A 21,441-nucleotide genomic window follows, 5' to 3' on the forward strand; every position below is an offset into this window, starting at 1 on the left:
GCATAGTATGAAATTTTTTTTGTATTGGATTTTATTATATTAATCTGATATGTCCTTTGTTCTTAATTGATATCAAACAAACAAATTTATTCCTTCTGTATAGTTGATAAAAATTGATGCTTTAATATCCAGTTTTTCCATTACTACTTTAAAACATTTGAAACCTTTGACACAAGGAAACAAAGTAGCTTTTTAATTGTAGGTAACAATTAAAAATGTGTTTGAAGAATTTGAAAGTCCTCTTGTAATTGCTGGAAAGCGTTTACTGTGTCAGATCTGATTTAATGCTCTGTGATTGTTACACTTATTTGGGGTATCTTTATTTTTAGCCTTGCAGTTACATAATGCCATTAAATTGTCATACCATGAGGCTCACAACAGCAAGTAACAAATGATGCCTCTGAAGAAGCAATAACCTTGGTTGCGGGTATAACTATTCCCCAGTGATGTCACTCCTTCAACAGGCTGAGATCGCCGGGGAAACAGGAAATGAAGAAAAAAGAGTTCACAAACTCTGTCTTCTTTTCAAGAACTTTTTGTTAGAACACTTCAGCCATACACGCTGTGTTAAACATCTGCACTCATAACATTTTACATCAAAGAGGAACCATCTTGCACCTGAAATTATATAAAACAAGAAGGAAAATCATGGTAGCCATAAAATCTGTATTGACCACCTGAGGGCTGAGGACACAGGAACATCACTGGAAAACAAATTTAAAAGAAGTAAAAATTGGACTAACAAGCAGTAGTGAGCTTGTTGTTTTTGCTTTGAGTCTCTAAAGCTGAATTTATCTAGTTCTATTTAGTTCTAATTCATCTCCAATTCAAAGACTGTTGGACACATGTACACACTGGTTTTACTATTTCAGCTGGAACAGATGGCCGCTGTGTTAGATGAACAAGCCATCTTGGAGAAGATTTGTTGGTACAATCTAAATACCTTTTTGATGGAGCGTTTGTCCACCAATTGGAAGGTCGATGGTTCAATCCGTGGCCCTCGCAGTCTACACGTTCACGAGTCCTTGGGCAAGACACTGAACCCTGAATTGCTCCCACTGGCTGTTCCGTTGGTGTATGAATGTTTACTTATGTTGTAAAAGGCTTTGGGTTGACTAAAGGAGCACTAAGTACAGTCCACTTCAGATAGGATTGGGTTGAGTTTGATGCATCCTGTTCAAAAGTAATAAAATCTGTAGCCAGGAGAGAGCCTGCTGACTTATCCCAGAAGATCCTGAGTACAGACAGATACTGTAACTGTTGTGTTCCAGGAAGCTTGTTTTTATTGTTGTTTTATGAACAGGTGTATGCCAAGATTTGACTTTGATGTGTACTGTATGAGCAATGAGTTTGTTTTGAAATAACGTATAACCCCAATAACTTGAATTCTTAAAAGTCAAAACAAATATTTAGAAGCACATTTGCAATTTATATGGAGTTAGGTGAATTAAAGACTCTTTCGAGAGTGTTTCAATAACCTGATTTGATAAACTTTGATAAACTAGTCATCATAACGTTAACATATTAATCCACTAAAGTACGGAGTTCCCACGACACTGCAGACATGAAGGGAGGGACACCAGACAATTTCTGCGAAATGAAGGACCACTTAGCTGTGTATTTTTGTCAGTCTGGGAAAAAGTACACCTGAAAAGTTCCTGTAAAATGTCAATGTAATGCAAAAATAGTTTACAGCACCAGCAGATGAGGTGATTAACTTTGCTGAGCTGGCATGTTGAGTGATAACTTGAATGTAAAATGTGTGGGTGTGTCCTCTTTTCGCCATGCTGTGGGAGAGACTGAGCAGCAGAGCAGCATAAGTGGTGATTTATTATACGTGTATAAATATAGGGTGCTGTATTCAAACTTGTTTCACTGAGATGCGTATTTTATGTGCTTTTATCAAATTTATATGGGGGAGATGCTGTGTTGAGCTCCAAGTGTGTGTGTCACTGTTCACGCTGCACACTGGAGTTGAAGTGACTTCTGGTGGACTTTATTTGAAGACTCCAGTAAATGGTTTGCACCTTCTTCATTGCATTATTTTGTTTGCAAATGTATGTTATCATCAGGATACTGATGTAATTGAGTAATGCTGTGACCTGTGTTCATTTGTATTGTGTTTTCTCTGTTTAAGTAGCCAATATTGTCATCACCAGGACACATATACATGATGCTGAAGTTAAAGTATAGGTGCACAATCACTGAAAGACAGCTTTTCAGTGCTTCCAGTCACCGTTTGTTAATACCGGTAACTGATTTTCAGGAAAGCTGCAATCCACTGCCATCGGTGACAGCCATCAATTTTAAAGAAAAAAGGCAGACACTTCTTTTTCTTACAGGAGGAAATGTCTGCGCTGTATAGCCATAACCCAGATATGCTTTTGGGGCTTCAGGGTTCTATTTTGTCTCTCTAAGAGGAAGACTGAGTGAGAGCACTTCTTGTCTCCTAGAATTAGCCTTGGGTGCTCTTTTATATCACCTGCTCTAATGGCAGCGAATTATGCTGACAAAGTAAGTGCTGTAAAGGCCATCAGCCAAAAGACAAGACGTGTTGAAATTCCTGTGAAATTTCAAGAAAAACAGAGGAAAGTGCATTGAATTCTCCTTCCACATCCCTTGGGTGAAGAACGAAACTGGGTGTTGAAGTTAGTCTTGGCTGTGAAAATGCGGTGGAAGCAGCCCGGCTAATCCTGCAGAAAGCCATTGTGAAGCTAATGATACGCAGTGTGTATTTCTTCATCTGGTCTTGCTGACCCTGACGCTCTCTGATCAGGCTTTCAGGAAGGTGAGGATTACATCAGCTTTGTTTGTTTGCTGGAAGGGGTGTAAGCAAGGCGCAGAGACCTTGTTGTTGGAGAGAAGGAGACAAGGGCATCGTCCAGAGCTGTCTGCCAAACAGAAAACCAGCTACTCTCCCCTCCCTATAGATTATAGATTTTACACCTGTCCACTTTGTTGTATCCGTCCTCAAGCTTTACATTACATGTCCACATGCAGATTTTGTACATTATTCAGCACTTGTGCTGTATCATGAAAGTGGGTACATTCGGCAGTGTTTCATATTTGAAACATCATGTCTTGGTGGTGGTAAACTGGCACAATAGGCTGTAAACTTCCCACCACTCTGTTTTCACTCTACTATAACCTTTCAATTATTATTTTTTCATCAAGAAGACTGGTGTTTGTGTCCCATGTAAAGCTCTGCTGGCTCTTTATCTTTAGACTTTGTGAATTTAACATTTTCAGTTCTTTTAATTTTTAATGTTTACACTTTGGGTCGGGACTTGGGTTAAAGCAATAATCAACTTTGACTTTTGGTTTCACATGACCTGGCCTGACCCATTAAATCTGTCCAGTGAACATGAAGCTACAGCTGTAAACTGGGAGTAGGGGGAAACAGGCTGTATGGCTCTGTAGAAAGAAAAAAAAAAAAAACTAGGCAACTCTGAAGCTTGCTAATTAACATGTTCTATTCAGCTACTTCACATGTATTCAAACAGGCTCAGCTGGAACGTGCCCAAATGCCAGGATACTGTCAAGGTGTACAAAGGCTTGAGGAAATAAATTAATTATTAAAAATAATAATAATAAACATCACAATTATACAAGTGCAGATTGCAGATCTAAGAATAAGCTCCCATTATGTTTTCAAAGGATTACGCTCACTTGTATTTCACCCTGCCAACCATATGGCGGAGATGCACACTCAAACTTCCCTGCAGTTGTGCACACCTTATGGACAGTTGGCACAGCATGGATACCATAATTAATTATTTAAATCTCACGTCACATTAGCAGGGATGAAGGGTAAATGTCTCATGCTCTCATTTAGACATGTAAAAGGTCAGACAATGGCTTTTCTCGTTAACTTCGGTTTGATAGTGTAGTATTGTACGGATAGTGTTGAAATTAAAAAGATTACACGAGACATTAATCTTATGTTTTCCTTCCTTATTTATTTCAAGACCTGTATACAAATAATTGATTCTTACTTGTATTGGTAATAGCTACTGGCAGATGGTGCCGCTGTCAATAATCGCTAGCTCTACCACGCTTAAACAACAGTCCCAAGTGTTGTTTTTTTCCTTGGGACTGTAATCTGGTCCAGCTCAGGGTGAGTGGCTTCCATCCACAATCTATCTCTAAGTGTGTATCACAGGCGTGTTTGAAATGCATCAGGGCTTCCCATCCATCTGAGTTTTAAGATGTCTCCATGGAGATGATTGACGATGGTAAGGGACCGCTCTGGAGAGAGGCCCCGGGTGAACAGATGAGATCACAAATCTCATCTCCTTCTCTGTCTCATTCTCTCTCTCCCCTCTCCGTCTCAGTCTCGCTTTCTCTTCAACGACATACACAAACGCAGAAGCAACACACACAAACAGTGCATATCCAAACCTTTTCATCACTTTCTTTTCCCTTTCATCTTCATGGTGGCAGTAAAAGTTGGAGAGGGGAAAAAAAATCAAGGTAGAAGAAAAACAAGACAAATGTCTCGGACAAATTGTGAGCAAGTTTTCAAGGTTCCTGGGAAAATCTGAATTGTCAAGTTTTAGGCTGAATTAGGACACAGGAAATCTTTTAAATGAACAGGCAGAATTCACTTCCTTCGTCTACTGAAATAACCATAAAAAGACTGTTTATATCCTATGATCTGAAAACTGGACCTAGTCAGCGAGTGCTGAGTGTGTGGAGAGACATATATATCAAGAGACTGAGAATTGCCACAGGCTGGATTCAAGGCCAAGTTCACCACCAACTAACAAGAATTTCAATGATTTAGCATTTCTAAAACATTTGAGAGTCTTGGCACCTAATCACGGCCAGAAGCTATGAAGAACCTTGACTCTACTACAGTATCATGTCCCTTTGTCATGTCATTTCATTAGTGTAATGACCCATCGATTTACCATTTACACAACAAATTATATTGAGGCTGGATGTGGGCCAAGTCAATCACAAGCAGGACCGGCTGTGCATCTTGGCAAAAGAAGGTTATTAAACTGACTTGGAAGAGCAAGGAGAGTTTCTGTTTTCCCCACCCTGACAAACAGGAAACAACCTGCTTGCAGCACACCTGACTGGGCATTCTCCAATCTTTCCACATCTCCCTCAGGGTTGGGAGGTGGCAGGTGGGTGTGCTTCACCCACGTCTGGCACGTTTAGCCCTACGGGGGATGTGGTGGAGCGGTGTGGACGGCTCAGAGCGGGAGCAGCAGATGGACTTGGCAACGTGAAATGTGGTCACAACAATAACAGCTTGATGCTCCAGCTCGATGTGTGTTTCCACTTGTTGAGGTAGATTTGGTCACCTGTGTCTAACAATACAGTAATGTGCCCACGAATTCCCTTTGCTCCTTCTCCTTCGCTCCCGCAACACAGTTTGGTTCCTCTTGCCAAATAGATTTGTACTTAGCAAATTGGCGAGCCTAACCGATTTGCTAAATACAAATATGAACATTTGACCTGCAACGTTTTGTCTGTGCCTTGTCTAGACTGCAGCCATCAGGTCAGCATCGGAAGGATTCATCTGGTTCCAAAGCAACTGTTTATACCGATTCTTCTTTGTCTGCACCCAACCTTGGTAGGCAAAAGTGAAGGAAGAATCTGCTGGAGAACAAACAGCAGCACACTGAACTCCACCTAGATTGCAAAATGTCGATAAATATATTCACTCAGTGTCTTTTTATTGGGCCCCAAACTGAAAGATATGCAAGAATTGAGAATAGACTTAAAGCTTGAGTGTGTCTAGACGTGGGGTAAAGTTTAACTGAACATTGTTGGAAAGTAAAACATTACAGTAACATGCTACAGTACATTAGTGGCTACATTAGGCATCGTCTAATTGAAACCGTTACACTTTAAGAAACGTTTAACCTTTGTGACATTTCTGCCACTACATCACATAACAATGGCAGGTAACCACCGCTGTGGCTGCTTCAGTGCTGCTGCAACAAGGCTCCTCAAAGATTGTCATTTGTCCCCATTCATCTCACACACTGCTCCCACCACTTTAACATATTGGCATTTCTGAGGTGCTTGGCGGTAATTGTCAGCCACATGGCGGCTCCTCGTTTGTTTCACTGACATTTTGCCTTTGGTTGATTGTGTATTTAACAGGGGAAGGAAAGCAAAATTAATTGGAGAGAAGCCCTAATCTGTCTGCTTGAAATGTCACCCCTGTATTGTGATGCCGACACTGACACAAGCCCACACAAGAGGCAGTGACAGAAGGGAGAGAGAATTAGCGAAATGCAAGAGGAAGAGAGAATAAGAAAAGGCAAAGAATGACACCAAATGAAAAGACAAAATTAAAAGGAAAAGCGGGAGATAGATGACCTATAGATTTTTCTCAGAAATCAATGGTACTCAAAGACTCCGTACTTGTTCCTGTGGGTTTTAACCTTAACATTATACTGCAATGATTGCAAATTATCAGACATTTAGGTGGTGGGCTTTTGAGTTGTTTCTCTGAGCTCCTGTGATAAAAGACGTGGGATTTTTGAAGCTTCACCTTCACTTCACAGCTAAACAGGGGATTTGTCATTCTGCTGTGGTTGGCCTGTAATACTGTATGTCTAGACTAGTGTACAAGTTTGCATGCAAGGCGTAACTGCGAAAACACAAGATGATCAAAGCATGATTATCCAACATTGTGGAGTTTCAAGTCAGGCTCTATCCACCAAGTCGTTTTCGAAATGTCACTGCCAACCCCAGGGAGCCTGATGACAAAGACAGAAAGGCTTTTATTTCTTCCTTTTTTTTACTTTTCCACCCTCACTTTCCTGCTTTCTTATCTGTCAGAAGATTTTGCCTGGTTCAGCTGTCGACTGCCAAAAACCAGAAAATGCAAGTGATAAACTATCTTAGTATTAATTTAGGTAGGACCAGAACACTTTTTGAGTTAAAGATGGAATCATATTGATCTTAAGTTCAAAATATATATAAAAAAATATTTAAAAATATTGATGGTGCAAATTTAGGGTGGCGGTTTGCAGGTGACAGTTTTACAAAACAAGCCACACTGCATTAAGGATGTGTCACCGCTCTTTTGTTTGCTGCATCTTACGGATGACATACACATACGCCTCCTCTGACCTGTACCAAGTACTACACCTCTTACACTTCGGTTTCTGCAGTGTATTGTTATCCACACTTTCAGTGGTTTTTAAATACAAATCATATCCACTTTTGGCAACGCTTACAGAAAATGCCACGTCTTGTCCGAATGCTTGCACATTTAGCGCAGAAACGATCCAGGATGAATTTCTTCTGGGAATATACACTGTATGTTCCTGCATCTGAAATATGTGGAAACTTTCTTAACAACCCGTTGCTCATTCTTTCCAGGAGTGCGGATGCCAACTAATGCGTCTAAAATCTCAGCACTGTGTTGAGCAGCATGTCGACACTGAATTTCTTTGAGGTCTGCAGGCACAAGATCTCTTTTCCCATCTTGTGCCTTCCCACAATTGCTCGACCTCTGCTGTCCACCCACGCTCCATCTCACTGGACAACATGCGAGACATGTACTTGTGTAAAAGGCTCGACACCTCAGACCCACAGCTGTCACTCATATGCAAGGCGACCAAGTGTGGCCTGATTTTCATGCTTTTGTCCCTCACTGTATTATGTATTTGTGTTATTGCCTTTTTTGAAAATTAAGTTGTTCATATTCTCTGTTTGCTTCCTTTATTATGTTTGCAGTGAGCAGTTTTGTCAAAATGACCTTGGTTGAGGGTGCTAACAAACAATTGATGTCATTAAGTTACATCATGCTTGTCAAAGCCTTTTAATTAATTTCAGGTATCATTGGTGGCATTGAATTCAATACACCTTTGTCCTTGTTTATGAAAGCTTTATTTTAAGTTTTTTTTTCTTCAGATGTGTCACAGTCTCCCCCCACCCCCACACCACCCCCACCATCTGGTCAGTTTACTTGTATTTTAACAGATGATAAGATAAGGGAAAATGTCAGGGTTACACTGTAGTATTCATTCCTCCACACATCATTCTGTTTCTTCTTACTGTCGTTATATTACAGTTGTGTTACATTATTGAAACCCCTCTCAACAATAAATATATAACATTAGGATTGACTAAATGCTGATCAGTCGTAGATTCAGGCTTCCAAAGAAACCTTTTGCAAAGACATGCAGACCAACATCACTAACAGTCATAATGATTGTTTTTCTAGTTTGTTTTCTATACAGTAGACAGAGAGTGAATTTGTTTACTTTAAATAAATAAGTTTTGAATGGAAAATAAGGAGGAATAGAAATTGTTAAATACTATAAATTGGCTTACATATATATATATATATATATGTATATATCTCAAATTAGATTAGAAGGAAGCCAGACTCCATCCTTCTCATTAAAGGTGCACGGGGAAGCTGATAACAGCCTAGAAAAACTGGTCCTGATGTCCAAGGTTGGATTCTGTAATTACAAAAGGAAAATAATTTTAAAAAGCCATATTATATCCACTTTGGTGGAATGTTAATTGCCGTGTATAGAAAAGCACAAATTAACAGATATTCAACTTGTTGGGGTCTGTCTGGATACTTTTGTTTATATAGCATATATTATACTGTATGTTTGCACAGATTCATACATCTAAGCAAGAAATTATTTTCTCTTCTGTCAGCCATCAAAGCAGCCAGTGAACATGGCCGATCATCTGCGTAAGTGCGTCTGAGAGTGAGACTTACATACGAAAAAACGGATGCACATTCCACACATGGCGACGACGCTGGAGATCTGAAGTGCCCGTCCGCACTCTGGACTCATCAGACAGTCCCTGGTCCGCAAGCAGCACTTGGGACAACTGCTCTCTGAGCTTCTACTCTCTGTGACCTTGTGTTTCTCTGGCTGAGTTTGCCTCGTGTCCTGGTGCTTTTCGTCCCACTCCTCGCTCTCACCTCTTCCCATGATGCTTTGGTTTGTTTAGCAAAAGCCAAGTAGGATGTAAAGGTTTAAGGACAGATGGATCAGACCTGGGGAGAAAATGCAGGAATGTGACACTGGATGCTTCACTCATGCTGAATTTTCGCAGGGAATAATATGAGGCACATTATGTGCCAGCTCCTACCCTGTCAGGATTCACAACACAGGCTTCATTTACAGTGACAACATCCAGTATTCAGTGTCATAAAGCTGTGATCTGTTCAGACTTGAGATGCACGCTACATCGGTGAATGTCATGATTCAGTCTTTGTTCATAGCACTAACGAGGGTGTGTTTTGTTATCACCTCCACCTTATTTTAGTTTTGGGAATGTTTGCAACTACGCAGGCAACATTCCAGCCTCAAACACTTCCTTAAGACACAGAGGACCTCTTATAACCTTAACATACAATCACACACAAATAAGCAATTTAGCACAATCTAAATGTGAAATCAATTCTACTTGACAGCCCGCTGCGCCCTACTGAATCAGTGTGATGAAGGTGTCTGCTCTCAGATAAATCTATGTGCATATTATTCCTTTTAAACAACAGAGCAGTGAACATATTATGTGCAGGGCCCTTACGTTTTATTAAAGAGAAATCATCTTCCACAAGTGTGAATCATTAACACCGCAGTCTAAACTTAAGGCCCTTTATGAACACTTTATTGAGTGAAGTCACATTGATTTGACAGATTAACAATTCTTCCGCAGTGATGATCATTTCTCCTGCCAGGAGCTGAGGCCCCCTGTTTTAACTGTCGGATACAATTGCTCCCCACAGACATTATCAAATATTAAGTGATAACCCTGATGGTGAAATAACATCTTATCTGTGCCATCCGGTGGCTCCCCATTTATTACCACTGACAGTAAATTAGATTGCTGGCATCTGGAGGGTATACCGACATTTTGGGAGCACCTTTCCATCTCATTCTGCTTTCAAAACTCCATTGGTTTTCAGTCATAAGTAATGAAATTCCATCAGCCTCCTTGGCCATGAAAGCGAGTTGGAAAGGAAGTGAGAGACGACCATTAAGAGCAGAGAAAACGAGTAATGGTCTTACCCTTCGCTTTCGGAGTGGCCTCTGTCGGTTTGATTCTTTTCTCTTTGCAGACTTCCCCTGCGAGGAGAGTAGTGAGCACACACCTCCACCCTTAAAGACACTCAGTCTAAACAACAGTGCAGAATGTCGGCCTTTATGTCAGCCTCGTCAGCTTACATGAGCAGCCTAGAGGTGTGTCTTCAGGTCTAACAGGTTTGACCAAGTGGACTGCCCTTATTTATAACAGACACGCCCTTTTGTTTTGTGCAGAGCCTGCAACAAGTAATGCAAGTGTAAACAACGGGTTTTCATTCCCCAAAAACTATTATATTATATTATATGTTGTAAATGTTTTCTAATGCTGTTCAATATTTGCTGCAGTAAAGACAGCATGGCAGTAAAATAGTCTTGATTTCAGTTATGAACATCATTAGAAACACTTTACAGAATGATTTCAAATCAAAGTTTTTACATATGAGTTGAATATACTTTTTATTTGTGTGGTCAAACATATTGCTTCGTATAGACAGACAGACTAATGTTCTCCTCCTCCTCCTCTCTCTGCTGGACCGTCAGCCACCCGGGAACCTGTCTCTCTCCTGGATCATCAAAACCTTTGTGTCTGGACCCTTTTCCTCTGGGAAATTCAGCTTGTCCTCTTCTCCTCTCTTCTCTCCCTAATTTGCATGCTATGTCTCTCTTTCTCGCTCTCTGTATTTGTCTGTGTCTCCTGAATACTTTGCTGCCTCCAGCTGTGCTGTGTCTCCAGACCTCCATGGAGGAAAGGAGGTCATGTGGCCCAGGTTTTACTTGTATCTGGTGACACCTGAACCTGGTCAATGTCGTCCTGGATCTGCACTCTTCAGTTCTGTTTTACAATGTACATATGTTTGTACGTTTGTCCTTTGTTCCTGATTTCAACCAAGAGTCTAGGGACAAAAGGTGTGATATGATGTACACACTGTAAAGCTCACATGAGGCAAACTGTGACTTGACTTGTGATTTCTGGGCTTTATAAATAAAAGTGGCTTTACTTGACTTTACTCAACTGTCTGAATCAGTCTGAAGTGTGGCAAAATTTCAGCATTTAATTTGCATAATTCCTTCAATTACTTCATCTCCAAACACAATAAGGCTGTCTCCTAATAACCAATAGCTGATACATTTCTCCTCAGCTGTGTGACAGAATGTGTTCACAAGTGTGTTGCCTCAAAAATGCAATCAAGTTTTAATAAATAATTACAGGGAATAATTAATTGATTAGAGAGCACATTTCAGTACATGATGAACAGTGACGAATGGAGAAAAGCATTTCAGGGAAGCAATTAAAGCACAAGCAATTTGGATACATTCAAAGAACTGCTTTCCATCAAGTGGCCAAATTACCTACAGAGTCATTCATCATCTAAAAATGTAACTGAAGTGCACATTTATTCACTCATGATGTCTCAACGGTACATCCGAACTGGTGAATTGAAAGGGAGGAAGACTTCCAGTAAAGACTTCAGGTGGATACTGACAACAATTACAAATATAAAGAGATTCCTTTTATTGCGCTTGACTCTGTAATAGACACAAAATCTTGGTATAAAAAGTTCTTTAATGAAATATTAAAGTTTATTTAAATAATAATAATAATAAAAAATCAATACAAGCGGAACCAGTCAGAGATGGAGCACAAGCATTCGGTGTCACTAGAGAAAATGCAGACCCCAGACAATATCAGCGATGTTATAATCCCACAAGCTTTTCATGTTGACTGTTAAAAAAGCGAAAGGAAACTTCCATTCATCACTTTCAATCAATTTGTAGCTCTCTCAAGGTTTTTTAGCCATTAAAGTTATAGAACTGCCCCTTACTGTTCATTGTTGTAATACTCACAGAAATTCACTTGCACAAGCCAAATTCAGATAAAACACTTCAAGTGTTTCAGTTAAGTGCATGAACTCCTTATCTGCAAATTGAAAAAATTGCCTTTTTCACATTTTTTCAAACTATGCACTTTCCATCAACCTTTTTGAATGTAGTACCTCATAAATACTGCCTAAAAACATGTTGATGAAAATATGGTTAATAGATTTCCAATATTCACTCTCCTTTTTGCTCTGTTTTGGTCTCTAGCAGCATCTGAGAGAAAGATCGGACTTTGTAGGTACCAGGTGTTCCACTGTTTTCACCAGATGGGCATTAAATTAGTCTGTTGGCCATTTCTTGACAGGCAGGTGGTATGCAGTAAGTTTATGAGAACTATTTCACTGAGACTAACTACTTGCTGGCCCTGGAAACAAGGTTGATTAAAATGGTGAGTGTCAATCAGTAGTCAAACAGTAAAGTTTGGGCTCATAAAACCAAAACAACAAGCTGATCGACATACAACTCTGTGATTGTTATTTCTTTTCATACATCATATGTCTAAAAGGAGTCTACTGAAGTGTAGTGATTAAGGAGTCAGTCATTCACATGAACCCTGGCTGGGCTGAAGCTGCAGGCATCCATCCATGCAACAAAAGGCAATGGGTGAATGCTATTTTGCTGAGCCTAGCAACCAAACATTGCAGTAAAATTGTTTCGAGACTGCAAAGCGATATGAAGATACAGCAATTTAAAAACAGAAGCAAAAACACAGGGATTTTGGGACGCATTCCTTACTCACAGCTTTAAGTTCAAGGTGCATATTTAGCAAATCAAATCTCAAAATCCTTTCCAGATTTTAATTACTTACTTACTTACTAACTATCGTGATGTTAGTCACGCACACAGCAACGTTTCATTCTTAACTTCCTTGAGAAAATATTCCCAAAGTAGCAAGGTTTATTAACACTTATGGGTGGGTGTTTCATTCATCATCAGCCTAAAGAAAATTGGAAATCTGAATTATTCTTTGACTGCCATCATGCTGTATGTTGGTAGGAATGTGTAATTGTAACGAGGTAAAAAGGAGATGCAGTGAAAACTAATGAGTCAAAGGCAGTCTGGGTAGAAAGGAGGACATGATGTGGCGTTTGCATTTTCACTTCCTCCATTTTTTTTTCTTTTGTCTCTTTAGTTGCTCTGTTGCCCAAGCAGGCAATATCTTCCAATATTTGGCAGAAACATGACAAGCAGTCCATCTCATCAGAGCTCATCCATGCAGTCCCCAGTATCCCAGGATGCACTCTGTCAGCTGTTACTCTACACAGGCACGTATACTGTCTCTCAGAGCTCAAATCTTCTATTTTCAGGATTGCGGATTTGTTTCTACAGCTCGTCCTACAAGCATATGTTAAGCTGTGGAGTTAAAGGAGTAGATGCAGGAAGAATATTCTGCCTTTGACAGTGCATTATTCAGGTTGATGTCGCACATGTCGCCTTCATTCTGTCTGATGAACACTACACAAGATGACAAGAAACCCCTGCCTTGAATCTGATTTGCAGTCCTCCAAATAACATCAACTTCACTATCATGTGACTAGTTTTCATCAGTGTCCAGGTGTCAAAATTGAATGCAGGCCTTTGCAGTTAGTGAGATCAGGAAGTGCTCACATGCAGACAGACCCAAATATCTTTCTGCTCTCCTGGCGGTTTGCTCAACAAGGCCACTTTAAGTGACTGCAAGTGAGCATGTGTTTCCCCTTATTACTTTTAAGATCGCCTGATGCTGTGTTTTTGTGAGGATTTATGATTAAACAATAATTAGTATGTCTAGTTTAGAGTGTTACTTTTGTAGTTAAAAGAAAATTAACTTCTAATTTGTTTGTGTAAAATGCAGTATCTCTTTGCTATCGACAGCATTATGGACTCGTTGTTGTTGTTGGGGTTTTTTTTTTTATTATTTTGATTACTTTTTACTGACAGAATCCTGTCCCCATCCATGTCCAACTTCCTGGTGTTAACTGCTTTAACCCTCCATTGTGTGTCTCACTTGTTCCCTGTTCTCTGTCTGTCTGTCTGTGGCTTGTCTGTCCCTCCTGGTGTGAGTCACCTGCCTCCCGCTTCCAATCAGCCTGCACACCTGCAACCCATCCACTAATCAGCCTCCAGCAGTTTATATACTGGTGAACCAGCCTTTGCCTCTTTGTTTAGTTTGTCAGAGAGGTAGCAACACTTCAGTCGTGTTTAGTTTTTTTGGGTTTTTTTTTTTTGAATATTTGTCCTTGTGTTTGCCTCAATGTTATCTAATCGTGTGTTTACCTTTGCCTCTGCTTCATTTTCCCTCTGTGATCTCTGGATCAGATCTCCAAACCTCCACTTCAGCATCTTTGCAATAAATCTAACTAAAAATGAGTAGTTTGCAGCTTTGAGTAGTAGTTTGCAGTACTGAAGTTCTTTTGCAATGCAGTTGTGGAAATATTTACAGTAATAGAAAGTGAGTAAAACTAAGAAAGAAAGGACATGTCCACTGCTCAGTATGCAACAAGGCCCTGACTGAGCGTCCGGCTGTTTGCACTGTGTTTGTTTTGTTTTTTTGTCTTTGTTTTTAGTTTGGATCTTGTTTCTTCAGAAGGCGAAACAGATTTTGTAATCTAAGTCACTTTGGACAAAAGGTTGAGCCAGATGTGATGTTAAATATAAAGTTTGGTTCAACTCACCTGGAATTAAACAGTAAAACAGTAACAGCCCTTTAGCATGACACATAATCTGTATGTACAAGTGTTTTCTTATCTGTCAGACATGTCAGCAGGACTTTTGCTTTTGTGATTACCTTTTGAAACACTTAAAAATTACTTTTGACAGATAAATCAGTTTTGTGATGTGAGAGAACAAGGTCTGATTAGGTTTAGGCCACAGAAAAAACCTGGCAGGGATTAAGCAAGGACCATCTTGGTTTATGTTACATTATTATTTCAATTAGGCTTAGGAGATCTTCATCATCATGATTATAGTAGTAACTACTCTTACTCTTTGGTTGACTTTTAGCGACACTGGCTGTAAGAAATGGGAATTGATTAGGATGGGAGAGTTGACAATGTGCAGTGTCCTCAATGTCCTCAAATGGAAACTCAGCACAGCAGGGATTGGCCATAATAACTTTTCTTCGAGGGCAACGTGGACTCGACAGATGGATTGTTGGCTGGAATGTTTTTGAAATTCTACAGTATGATCAGCAGTTGCAGCAAGTGACATTGTAGCTTTCAGGCAGACATGACAGCAAAACACTCAGACCTTAAGTTAAAAGCCATAATGAAATAGGTGTTATTTCAGTGAAATGAGTTTGCCACGTGGGTGTAGTGACAGACTCACAGGCTTCATGTTATTTGTATTTTGGTAAAGCTGTCACTGGCACAAAACACAGATGACATCTTTGTTTTTCACTTCAACAGGTAGGAATATTTTTGTTCAGTGAGATTTAACCTTCTGGTTACCTTCTGTGAGATGACACCTTCAACACGTGAGATGTGTGACAGCAAATTTCACAATATTGATACTTCTATGTCATACAATACTCTCTTTCCTAAAACAGAGCTTTGCAATAAGTGAAGAGAAAAGCCTCACTGGCTATCACATATTACAGTCCACATCCAGTACAAACTAATTAAGTGTGATTTGCCATAAATGAGTACAGTCTCAAGTGTTTATTGTCAGTTGATTGTCATGCTAGGAACGACTCAGCAGAGAGACACCATAACTGCTGCGGTACTTCAGAACCTCAGCTTAATTTAAAATCTCAGGTTATTGGCTTCTCTGTGTGGAAATGTATTTTGTTTCATTCTAACTCGCTGTTCCTCGTGTTTTATTAAACCGAAAATCATCAAGAAATGAAATAGAGGGAGAATACATAGCTATTAACTTTTCATGTTGGGAATTTAGCCTTGAGAGGACGAGCCTCTTTCGCCTCTTCTGTTCATTCCATCTATGAACACCATTCTTCTATCTGACAATATGTTTTCTTTTGTTATGGTGTTTGCCGCTGTTCGCTTGCCCATCGTCTCTCCCCTCAGACATTCCTCTCTTCCACCGTACATAATAGCACGCCTACAATCACATTCACTTTAATTGTTATGACACATATTTTCTCTCACACACACACATTCATCTGTACAGGTACAGTAGATTCTGAACAGAGCAGGAATGGGATCATTGGCTGACTGGCAAAAACGCAGATGTGACCTTGATCATCCCTGAGGGGGAAGAGGTGCTCATAAATCCAGCTATTATACCATGGCGACTCTATTAATTCTGCTGCAACTCAGATGTGAAATACAACCAAGACGTTCAGGAATATGACAGGACAGGAGACCCATTAGATAATGTTGAAGTAATGATGAATTGTAAAAATATGTTGGATGGCATCACATAAGGTGCAGAAATAATATTTGATTCGATCTGCAACAGTAGAGCAATTATTTTTGAGTATTGGCACAGATGGTTGCTGAATTCCTGCATGTTTTATTGACTCTGGTTTGGAAATAGAAAACTGCTTTGCATTCCTCTTCAGCAGCCCGACTAAGAAGCACATGCTCAGCTGATATTCACAGCCTGAGGTTAGAAGTGAGTCTGACCACATATGAAACGCACCATTTAGTCCGTGTTTGCCATTCCTCCCTCCACTCAGCATGAAGATAATTGGATATAAAACATCAGTGAAAAGTCATGGCTCTCCTCCCTCTGCCCCTGCATGGCCTCCCGGGTCCAGTTTGCACAATAAAACACCATTATACCTCATCAACGGCGCTTTAAATGTGGTGGACAGAGGGAGACGGTTCAGTAGTCAGTCTTATAATCCACACGGATGCAATTCTCATTGACCTCATCCTCACTTTCTTTACGGTTCCTTCTATTGTGTTAAATTCCAGCTCTCAATGTTTTGCTACATACCTCTGAGTCCTGCTTTTTTGTACATCTGCAATGACATAATTTAAAAACACTTACGCCTCACCATGTAAATTCACATAAAGGGGACACTATGCAAGTTGCTATTACTTAAATCGCAACCTTTTCTCTTCTCTCAGTCTCCAATCTTTTCCTGTCAAAGGACAACAGATTGTGGAGCTGCGACAGCAATGACTAAACAATCGAGTTTTTTTCCAACAACAGAGCTCTAATGAGATCAATTTGTCTTGAATACAGAAAAAAATTTTGTTGTAGAAACTGGGTCTCTTCTTTTATTCTCCCTAAAATGATTCTCGAGTGTGTCTCATGTGTCTCAAGGGATTATAATTATTTGCATTATGATGGAATAAAAGACTGAGCTGAGCATGACAGACAGACTCTTTGAGCGAATGTTACTGGCACAATGCAGCAAAAAAAATAAATAAATAAATAAATAATAAAAAAAAAATCCTGATTCTGATTAATTTCAGTTTGACTTATAACTACAAGACTTCTATACAGCATTGAACTCTCTACAAACCTGCTGCCACCACCAAACTCCAAGATAACCTTGAAAAGTGTTTCAAAACGTCTGTATTAAATTAAGTTTTTAAAGTGGGAGTTGTATGCAAAGAGATGCTTTGTGGACGCCAGATTTTGATGTTTGAACTGCAGGTCACCCGACTGTGTGACAGAAGGGTGGAGATGTCAAAGCTTCTTGTTGTCGTCACTGCAGCTCTAATTCACTGGGTGCTTTTTTTCCTCAAGGTGCTGTAGGCAGGCTGAATGTGCCTGCCTGCCACTGTAAGCTCATACACATGCTGTGTGTTCAATTTCAAGTAGTCAACATAGAAGAAGCTCGTGTTCGGCTACAAAACACACAGTTCTGTTGGTGGACCATCAATATAACATTAGCTCAACAGGGACTTCAAGTGGGCAGAAACCAGAGGAAAAGAAAGCTGCTTTGACTCAAACAATCTTTTGAAGCTTTCATGAGTTACCCTCAAGCCAAAACATCTCATATTGATCAACTTTATTTATAAGTTGACCATGGAGTCTACGTAGGATTTCCCCAAAAAGATGTGATGGAGCATCAATGTGCATTGAAGAAAGAGCTCACATCAGATCTACTTATGATGTTGTTGAGCTTGGCAACCCTTACTGGAAAGGGAGAAATGGTTGGTCGCTAAGTGTGTAAGTATGTGAGTGTGTAGCAGGTGTGAAGGCGTGAAATATGGTGGCAGTGAAGGGCGCAGCATAAACCTGGCCACTCTAACTTTTTTTAATTTGGACTGGCAAGCCAACTGCCAGGATGGCAGTATTTTATCATCCAGTCGTTTTCTGAGTATCCCGCGCTGAGGCAGAGTGGCTCTCCATCATGTTTGTCAGTGTGGACTTTATAGAGGAACACTGAGACCGGATTGGATGCTGGGCGCACACTCGTATGTGGAAGGGATATGTGTGTGTGTGTGTGTGTGTGTGTGCACGTGCACACCTGGCATTGTGGTTGTGATTGTATTGAATTTTTAATTAAGCTTAAGTCTTCAAAAATGACAAAATAAACAAATTCATTAAATTTAAGTTCAAAAGTCAAGCATAGAAATGAAACACCCAAGGCTTTGTCTCTGAAGGTCTCCAGATCACGTGCTTATTCTCAACAGTATAACAAAGCAAAGAGAGGAATAAAAACATTCAGAACACGATTTACAGACTTCTATCAATTTTAAATTGTGCTTGCTACCACCATGTCTGTATAGATTCATTCAGGCAATACAATGTTTGGGCTGGAGTTATGGAGTTGTTTTGCATTATCCAGGTTCAGTTTACTTTGTCTCTCCTTGTCACGACAAAATGTAATACTTAGTAACCGTTTATATGCACTTTATATGTGCTTATTTTTGAATATTTTATTAAGAGTTTGGCTGAATGTATTTAATAAGCAGGCAGCACAATGGCTTTTTATAAACAGAGTGAGCAATTTTGGCATACTTGTTTCATGCATAATTAACAACTGAATCGTGTAAAAAAAAAACAAACAACCAAATAACAAAAAACCAAGGGCATCGTATTCTACAACTACCACTTACATAGAAACAATATTCACATTCTGTTGTGTCACTGACAACACCTTTTAATTGCTGAATTTCATGATAAACACTGTGGAGTGCACTGGAATTATTTGGGTTTTTGTTTCCGTCCTGAATTTGCTCAAGGACCCCCCTGGCTGAAATATAGTGCTTATGAATCCTCAAGGTAATGGAAAAGATGTTCTGTTGACAGGCAGCAGAGACCCAGGGTCATGTTTTTCCTTGCAAACATAAATCTTGGCCTCCTCTTGCCCCCTGCCCGCCCTTCTCATGCATCTGTAGCAGGAGCCGTCTTTGGGCTATCCTGACTGATTGAGAGGCGTGATTTATATCCACGGACCAGGACTATAGCAGAAAATTCAATTAAATGGAGGAACATAAATGGAAGACAAATGAATACGTGCCCTTACACCTCGTGCCCGATTTTTCTTCCCCACAGGCTTTTGTTCACATGAGAATACATTGAATTTATTTCTGCGAAAAGTTTCCAAGCAAACAGTGACTTATGGTAATATGTTAATTATATCAGCCTTGTGCATTGGTGAAAAACTAGGGAATAAGGACACACTGAGGTGCACATACATATTCATACTTATGCAGAAAAGTAATCACTGCAAGTCCTTGAGAAGGAAACAGCTGAGATGTAAACTGCAGTTGTGTTAAAGAACGGGACAGGTGTGTCATGCGTTGCATGGTGAGGACAATAAGTGAATCTCTCTCACTCTCCTCCATGTGGGCTGCTAAAGTGACTTTTGAGATTTGATACTTAAACCTTGAAAGATATGTTTCCTGCTCTCAATTTAGACCTGACCTTTCCAAGCAGCCAGTTAGACTATACCTCCATGAAAATAGGATCGACTCAGGAAGGACGCCATCAGTCTCCATGTGCTCACTTATCAGGTAGCTGATTGTGGACCAGCATGCGTGCTCTTACAGTACTGTCATTGTCGGTTGTTTTACAGCTTAATTTGCCAGGCTGCTGAAGTATTTATAGAGCCTCGCATCCAAATGTACCTCATGTAAATTAAGCTTCGTCATAAATAATCCTTTGGCAAAATATGCAGCCCTATAATTGGAAACAGGTACAAAACACTTGTTTCCTTCTTTCATAGTGTGCCAGAGAGTGTATTTTCTGTCCTGCAGTGTTATGGTTGTTTTGCTTCCAGTGAGGATCATTAATATACGGCTCCCCGTTTCACATGCCCTTGCTCGACAAGGAGTTCTAAATCTGTACAAGTGGTTCGGAGGACACTCATCTTAGCTTCGCAGGGCCAAGCCTGTCTTCTTACTTAAGTAGGAACTAATTTATGCCTGGTGATAAAAAATACATAAAATAAAAGCTAGGAGTGGCCCAGGGCAAGAAATGGCAATAAGAGGTGTGATACCCCAATGGCAGTAATTCAGAGTGATTTATAACTCAGTGACAGGAGGGAAAACGCTTCAGCAGCATGTCAGTCAAATGCATTGCTGTCACCATGAACAGAGAAGAAAGCACTGTGTCAAGTCTGTGTATACAAAAACAAAAAAACGCACATGACATGTTGTGGCATATTTCCTGAATTTGCTGAGAAATTAAAAATTAAAATCTGTAATGTTTATTCATTAATATATAATGTTCACATACAGTCTCTATACTGGAGGGTGACTAAACACATGGCACATTTGCATGATTGGAAGCACTTATCATGCTCTGCAATTGAAAAATTACCAGGTCATCAGGTCACACCTGTCATGCCTCAAAATGACAAAAAAAAGCTTTACGGCTATGACACTTGAAGCTCTGCCATGTTTACAACATGTGAAAAAAACAGGGAATTGAGATTAAAAACATCTCATTTAGAACAACGCTTTCAACAATTTATGTTGGGTGAAAAAGGCCACAATGTGCAGCATGTATTTATTCAAAGTTTTGTTTTCATCATCATATTTCTGCATTAAAATGCCCCAGCGGTCGAGCTTGCTCTGCCCCAGCTGGCAGGCTCTCTAACTCTGTCATCTCTTTCTCCTTCATACACTGGTATTCACACAGATATGGAAGAGAGAGACTGCAGACTCACCAACGTACAAGCACAAGATGCTTGTGCACACGGCGTACGCAGGCATGCACACACCCACACACACAGCCAGACATACCTGATGCAAAGGTGAAGAAATGAAGGCTGTTGTCATGTGGGGTGCCAATGAGCATGCCAGTCCCTGCTTTTACTCCCTCTGTTCCCTACCCACAGCATCTGCTCTGCCCTCATTAATCAAGGAAGAGGTGGGCAGGGGGTTGCCACTTGAAATAAAGCTTGATCATCACATGGAGCGCTGCAGACCACATCCTGGCATTTAGCTAAACTGTTTTTGTCTTGTGTCTTACCGATCCTCCCTCAAGGCTACGTTTCTTGTTAGTTTTCCTCATACGCTGTGTCACCGAACCAGCTCAACGTGGGCCCGTTGCCATCTGTTGGGAGATGTCACCCTGTGACCTAGTGGAAAAGATGAAGGCTGTTAACCCCCCACCCATATGTGGCGTTTAACTTGGGCTTGACAAAAGAGCTACCTCCAGCTACAGTATCCCGAGA

General features: G+C 40.2%; 1 long non-coding RNA gene across 1 annotated transcript; it reads right to left on the reverse strand.

The window, feature by feature from the left end:
* Positions 1-7,766: 7,766 nt before the first annotated feature.
* LOC124053274 lies at positions 7,767-10,175 on the reverse strand. Its single transcript, XR_006842124.1, has 3 exons — positions 10,020-10,175; positions 8,717-9,001; positions 7,767-8,444 (listed from the first exon to the last, which is right to left on the reverse strand). It is a non-coding gene; the product is annotated as an uncharacterized LOC124053274 (long non-coding RNA).
* Between the last annotated feature and the right edge of the window lie 11,266 nt (positions 10,176-21,441).

The sequence above is a fragment of the Scatophagus argus genome, chromosome 21 (assembly GCF_020382885.2).
Source record: "Scatophagus argus isolate fScaArg1 chromosome 21, fScaArg1.pri, whole genome shotgun sequence".
Classification (NCBI taxonomy): Eukaryota; Metazoa; Chordata; class Actinopteri; family Scatophagidae; genus Scatophagus; species Scatophagus argus.